At 44.5% G+C, this 7,417-nt stretch overlaps 1 protein-coding gene across 6 annotated transcripts in view; it reads left to right on the top strand.

Annotated features, from left to right (window-relative positions):
* Positions 1–32: 32 nt before the first annotated feature.
* Positions 33–7,417, top strand: part of XRRA1 (X-ray radiation resistance associated 1) — a 69,030-nt gene continuing 61,645 nt past the window's right edge. For all 6 annotated transcript variants that reach the window (XM_061150234.1, XM_061150282.1, XM_061150249.1 and 3 more), the window contains exons 1-2: positions 33–221; positions 6,476–6,531. The gene's annotated coding sequence lies outside the window, so the exon portion shown is untranslated. The remainder of the gene's footprint in view (positions 222–6,475; positions 6,532–7,417) is intronic.

Here is a 7,417-nt window from a genome sequence, read left to right as displayed (position 1 = left end):
GCGAGGCTTGCCGGGACTTGTAGTAATTAGAAGCTCCAGCTTTCGGTTGCCGTCTTCTCGGCTAGCCGCCGCGTCGCGGTTATTAAGAGGTGGAGCGGGTAGTGGCAGGCGCCACGGTGGAGCGGCTCCGAGATTCCCGAGAGGCTCAGAGGCGCGCATCCCGCCCGACCGGGACGTCGCCCCCGCGGACCTCTCGGAGGCGGAAGCGACGCCGGAGGCAGGTGCGGCTGGAAACTTAGTTTGCGGGAGGGGTTAGAGTCTCCGCCGCCCCACATGTAGTGTTTCCCAAGAATGGGAGTAGGAGCTCGTCCTTATCTTTTTTAGCCTTGTTGCTGCACTTCTGGTTTTCTGGGGACTGTCATCTTATTTTCGTGATACAGAGAACTCAGAGTGCCTGTTGCCTACCAGGCGCTGTCTTCGGTCTTAAGTGCCTATATATCCATCCTCATTTAGTACCCTGACGGAACAGTTAGATGAGGAAACTAAGGAACTTAACCAAGGCCAGATAGCATGGATCAGAACCTAGTTTAGCAGTCAGGTGTCATCAAACCCGTGCCATGCTCCCTTTGTTACCACCTGGGGTCCTTGGACTCTTTAATCAGTAGAAATTGATAAGAGGCCAGCAAGGAATTCAGGCAATATTTTACTGGGACTCCACTTGCAGTAGGCTTCCCTGATAACTCAGTTGGTAAAGAATCCTCCTGCATTGCAGGACACCCCTGTTCGATTCCTGGGTGGGGAAGATCCCCTGGAGAAGGGAAAGGCTACCCACTCCAGTATTCTGGCCTGGAGAATTCCACGGATTGTGTAGTCCATGGGGTCGCAAAGAGGTGGACACGACTGTGTGACTTTCACTTTCCTCTTGCAGCAGCAGAGAGCAAAGCAAGAAACAGTTGTGTGTGGGGGTGGCGAGTGACCCTGTCCCTTAAATGGGGTGAGGGTAGGGAGCCAAATGTGTGAGGAGTGGCTTACTGTGGTCTGCCCACACCTTTTGTGGTGCTGTGTGCAGGGATCATGCACAGCATCCTACTTTTGCTCCTGGCACCTCAGAAGTGGCAGTTGGATTTTGGCCTTTTTATGTGTTATTGTTCATAATTTGCCCCACGTGTGCATGCATGCAGTTATTTTTAGTCCCTTCTAGTTTATTTGTATTAATATTTTTTTGCTGTGCAAAGAGGTGTTTGTCCAGGTACTAGCACTCTAGTAAAGGGTCCCAGGTCCCAGCCTATATCACCTTTGCCTCTCTGCCTTTACAGTTTTCAGTTCAGTTCAGTTCAGTCGCTCAGTCATGTCCGACTCTTTGTGACCCCATGAATCGCAGCACGCCAGGCCTTCCTGTCCATCACCAACTCCCGGAGTTTACTCAAACTCATGCCCATCGACAGTTTTAGGATGTAATAATACTCTAAATTTTTATTAAATTTTTACACAATATTTATTGAGCACCAACCTTGCTTGCAGCTGTACTAAGAGATACTAGGGGATCAGAAAAGACCTGTTCCCTGAGTTACCATGTAACAGGATCCAATACACTATTAGCTACTACATTGCCTCATTTTTTTGTTTTTGATCCCTATGAAATTCCTCGTGGTGGTTTAGTAACTAAGTCGTGATAGACTCTTGCGACCCCATGGACTGTAGTCTGCCAGGCTCCTCTGTCCTTGAGATTCTCCAGGCAAGAATACTGGAGTAGGTTGCCATTTCCTTCTCCAGGGGATCTTCCCAACGTAGAGATTGAACCTAGGACTCCTGCTTTGTAGGCAGATTCTTTACCAACTGAGCTCAAGGGAAGCCCTTGAAATCCCTGAGCAAATTAAGTACTTACTATGGAAATGTTAGATGCAGTTTTTTCATCTATGTGAAGCAATCCAGTCAGATGCCTCTGTAGCTTCATGTTTATCTTTTAATAACTTGTTGAGTTTCAAGACCCAGCTCTAATGTCACCTGCTCTGTGAAACCTTTCCCGATCCTCCTCCTTTCTTTGCAGACAGAATGGAGAACTCCATAGCATTGTGTTCATGGTTCTGTTTGGTTCAGTAAGCACTCAGTTGAGCCTCTTCAGTGGCCCAGACTCTGTATGAGGCATGGGTGATAGAGATATGGTTAGGACCCAGGCCTGGCCATGAGAGGCTCCCAGCCTGAGGTTGGGCTGTGAGGAGTGGGAAACAGATAGGTAAGCAGGCCACTGTAATATAGTGTGGCACAGTGCCTCCATTAAGAGGTGGGGTAAGATGGTAGCACAGATAAGGGTCAACCAAAGGAGGAGGATATACAGGGAAGCTTTTTGTATGAGTCAGGCAAAGAAGAGGGGCAAAAGTGTGATAGGCCAGAGGGATGGAAAAAAAGCAAATGTATGCAGATGAGAAGCATTAGTCTGTGTATGTGTGTATTTTGGAACTGGGAGACACTACCATCAGATTGAGATTAGCTGCTTCACGTTTGAGATAGAGACGAGAGGTGGCTGAAGCTAACAGGTAGGCAGCCTGTAAGTCTGGAACTTGGTCTTTCTTTTTTCCATCACACAGGTAAATGTCATACTTTTCTTAGGGATTACTTCCTAGACAATGTAACCTTAGGGTTATGTGCCCTTCCTAACACATTAGTCATAAATCTACACCTTCTCATCTGGTATTCCTCATAGGAAACTGTAATTTCCAGGATACTTAGGGAATATCTTTTCCCAGATTGTGTCTTTAAGTTTTGTCTTTGCTGCTTTTGTCATGCATAAGTTTATTTTGTGTAAATGGTTGTATAAATGATCGTTTCCTTTCTAATTTGTGATTCGCACTTCCTATTTAATCTATCTAGCCCCAGAGAAAACTAACCAATCTGATCACATGGACCACAGCCTTGTGTAACTCAATGAAACTATGAGCCATGCCGTGTAGGGCCACCCAAGACGGACGGGTCATGGTGGAGAGTTCTGACAAAACATGATCCACTGGAGAAGGGAATGGCAAACCACTTCAGTGTTCTTGCTTTGAGAACCCCATGAACAGTATGAAAAGGCAAAAAGATATGACACTGAAAGATGAACTCCACAGGTAGGTAGGTGCCCAATATGTTACTGGAGATCAGTGGAGAAATAACTCCACAAAGGATGAGAGATGGAGCCAAAGCAGAAACAACACCCAGTTGTGGATGTGACTGGTGATGGAATTAAAGTCCGATGCTGTAAAGAACAGTATTGCATAGGAACCTGCAATGTTAGGTCCATGAATCAAGTCAAATTGGAAGTGGTCAAACAGGAGATGGCAAGAGTGAGCATTACTATTTTAGGAATCAGCGAACTAAAATGGACTGGAATGGGTGAATTTAACCCAGATGACCATTATATCTACTACTGTGGGCAAGAATCCCTTAGAAGAAATGGAGTAGCTGTCATAGTCAACAAAAGAGTCGAAAATGCAGTACTTGGATACAATCTCAAAAACGACAGAATGATCTCTGTTCATTTCCAAGGCAAACCATTCAATATCACAGTGTTCCAAGACTATGCCCTGACCAGTAATGCTGAAGAAGCTGAAGTTAAATGGTTCTTATGAAGACCTACAAGGCCCAGAACTAACACTCCCAAAAGATGTCCTTTTCATTATAGGGGACTGGAATGCAAAAGTAGGATGTCAAGAAATACCTGGAGTAACAGGCAAATTTGGCCTTGGAGTACAGAATGAAGCAGGGCAAAGGCTAATAGAGTTTTGTGAAGAGAACGCATTAGTCATAGCAAACACCCTCTTCCAACAGCACAAGAGACAACTCTACACATGGACATCACCAGATAGTCAATACCAAAATCAGATTGATTATATTCTTTGCAACCAAAGATGGAGAAGCTCTATACAGTCAGCAAAAACAAGACAGGAAGCTGCTGTGGCTCAGATCATGAATTTCTTATTGCTAAATTCAGACTTAAATTGAAGAAAGGAAGGAAAACCACTAGACCATTCAGGTATGACCTAAATCAAATCCCTTATGATTATACAGTGGAAATGACAAGTAGATTCAAGGGATTAGATCTGATAGAGTGCCTGAAGAACTATGGACAGAAGTTTGTGACATTGTATAGAAGGCAGTGATCAAGGCCATCTCCAAGAAAAAGAAATGCAAAAAGGCAAAATGGTTGTCTGAGGAGGCCTTAAAAAAAGCTGAGAAAAGAAAAGAAGTGAAAGGCAAAGGAGAAAAGGAAAGATACACCAATTTGAATGCAGAGTTCCAAACAATAGCAAGGAGAGATAAGAAAGCCTTCCTTAGTGATCAATGCAAAGAAATAGAGGAAAACAATAGAATGGGAACGACTAGAGATCTATTCAAGAAAATTCGAGATACCAAGGGAACATTTCATGCAAAGATGGGCACAATAAAGGACAGAAATGGAATGGACCTGGCAGAAGCAGAAGATATTAAGAAGAGGTGGCAAGAATACACAGAAGAACTGTACAAAAGAGATCTTTCATGACCCAGATAACCACGATGGTGTCATCACTCACCTAGAACCGGAAATCCTGGAATTCGAAGTCAAGTGGGTCTTAGGAAGCATCACTACAAACAAAGCTAATGGAGGTGATGGAATTCCAGCTGAGCTATTTCAAATCCTAAGAGATGATGCTGTGAAAGTGCTGCACTCAATGTGCCAGCAAATTTGGAAAACTCAGCAGTGGCCACAGGACTAGAAATGGTCAGTTTTCATTGCAATCCCAAAGAATGTTCAAACTCCCACACAACTGCACTCATCTCACACGCTGGCAAGCTGCTGCTGCTAAGTCGCTTCAGTCGTGTCCGACTCTGTGCAACCCCAGAGATGGCAGTCCACCAGGCTCCGCGGTCCTTGGAATTCTCCAGGCAAGAACACTGGAGTGGGTTGCCATTTCCTTCTCCAATGCATCAAAGTGGAAAGTGAAAGTGAAGTCACTCAGTCGTGTCCAACTGTTCGCGACCCCAGGGACTGCAGCCTACCAGGCTCCTCAGTCCATGGGATTATCCAGACAAGAATACTGGAGTGGGTTGCCTTTGCCTTTTCCAACATGCAAGTAAAGTAATGCTCAAAATTCTCCGAGCCAGGCTTGAACAGTACGTGAACCATGAACTTCCATATCTTCAAGCTGGATCTAGAAAAGGCAGAGGAACCGGAGATCAAATTGTCAACATCCGGTGGATCATCGAAAAAGGAAGAGAGTTCCAGAAAAACATCTACTTCTGCTTCATTGACTATGCCAAAGCCTTTGACTGTGTGGATCACAACAGATTGTGGAAAATTCTTCAAGAGATGGGAATACCAGACTACCTTACCTGCCTCCTGAGAAATCTGTATGCAAGTCAGGAAGCAATAGTTAGAATTGGACATGGAACAACAGACTGGTTCCAAATAGGAAAAGGAGTACATCAAGGCTGTATATTGTCACCGTGCTTATTTTGCTTATATGCAGAGTACATCATGAGAAATGCTGGACTGCATGAAGCACAAGCTGGAATCACAGATTGCCAGGAGAAATATCAATAACTTCAGATATGCAGATGACACCACCCTTATTTATGGCAGAAAGCGAAGAAGAACTAAAGAGCCTCTTGATGAAAGTGAAAGAGGAGTTAGCTTAAAACTCAACATTCAGAAAACTAAGATCATGGCATCTGGTCCCATCACTTCATGGCAAATAGATGGGGAAACAAAGGAAACAGAGACTTTATTTTTGGGGGCTCCAAAATCACTGCAAATGGTGACTGCAGCCATGAAATTAAAAGATGCTTGCTCCTTGGAAGAAAGATTATGACCAACCTAGACAGCATATTAAAAAGCAGAGACATTACTTTGCCAACAAAGGTCCATCTAGTCAAAGCTTTGGTTTTCCCAGTGGTCATGTATGGATGTGAGAGTTGGACTATAAAGAAAACTGAGCACCAAAGAATTGATGCTTTTGAACTGTGGTGTTGGAGAAGACTCTTGAGAGTCCCTTGGACTGCAAGGAGATCCAACCAGTCCCTCCTAAAGGAAATCAGTCTTGAATATTCATTGGAAGGACTGATGCTGAAGCTGAAACTCCGATACTTTGGCCACCTGATGTGAAGAACTGACTCATTTGAAAAGACCCTGATGTTGGGAAAGATTGAAGGTGGGAGGAGTAGGGGACGACAGGATGAGATGGTTGCATGGCATCACCAACTCAATGGACATGAATTTGAGTAAGTTCCGGGGGTTGGTGATGCACAGGGAAGCCTTGTCTGCTGCAGTCCATGGGGTTGCAAAGAGTGGGACATGACTGAGCAACTGAACTGAGCCCCACTTCATTGTCATAAAATTATTCTCTTCTTGCACCTTCCTGTCTATGTCTCTGTCTTCTTTTCTATTTCTGGAGTCTTTAGTCCTGTGGCATTTTTCTAGGCCCCAGACACTTTGGAGCAAAGTGTCACAGAAGGATATAATTAATGGGAACATTAAAGAGATCTAAATGACAGACTAAGAAGTGCATTATCTATTTTATAGGTGAAGAAACAAAATAAAAAGGACGTCAAGAGGTCTCTTCCAAGATCAAAGATCAAGTAAGTACTATGCAGAACTAAAGTCATCATATTCTGTAAATGACTGGAGTTTTCTCCAACAGTCATCTCTGACCTTTCCCAGGTAACTGTGTACTCATTCATCCATTCATTTGCCCATCTAGCAGATTGTGGTTAGTCCCAAGAGGGATTTCCTGAAAGACAGAGTGACTCCATGACTGTCTTTCCCCATCCAGTCATCCATTCATCCCTTCATCTTCCTGACACATTTTTAATGAGTTCTAGACTCTATGCCAGGCTCTGGGATTATATAGGTAAATAGGTATTGTAGGCCCCATAGCAGTTGGGAAGTTGATAAGGGAATAAAAATTATAATAAAGTGATAAGTATTATGCTAGGAGAAGTAGGGGGTATCACGGAAATACGTGGAAAGGATTTCCAACCCTTTCAGGGTGGCAGGGATCAGGAAATTCAGAGTGCCCTGTGTTGAACCAGAGGAGATAACATGATCACTCTTTCATCCATCTGTTCAGTTTAGTCGCTCAGTTGTGTGCGACCCTTTGCGACTCCATGAATCACAGCACGCCAGGCCTCCCTGTCCATCACCAACTCCCGGAGTTTACTCAAACTCATGTCCATTGAGTCAGTGATGCCATCCAGCCATCTCATCCTCTGTCATCGCCTTCTCCTGCCCCCAATCCCTCCCAGCATCAGGGTCTTTTCCAGTGAGTCAGCTCTTCGAATGAGGTGGCCAAAGTATTGGAGTTTCAGCTTCAGCATCAGTCCTTCCAATGAACACCCAGGACTGATTTCCTTTAGGATGGACTGGTTGGATCTCCTTGCAGTCCAAGGGACTCTCAAGAGTCTTCTCCAACACTACAGTTTAAATGCAGCAATTCTTCGGCGCTCAGCCTTCTTCACAGTCCAA

Source organism: Dama dama, chromosome 1 (assembly GCF_033118175.1).
Source record: "Dama dama isolate Ldn47 chromosome 1, ASM3311817v1, whole genome shotgun sequence".
Classification (NCBI taxonomy): Eukaryota; Metazoa; Chordata; class Mammalia; order Artiodactyla; family Cervidae; genus Dama; species Dama dama.
Note: the sequence above shows the minus strand (reverse complement) of the source record. Positions and strands in the feature narration are given on the sequence as shown.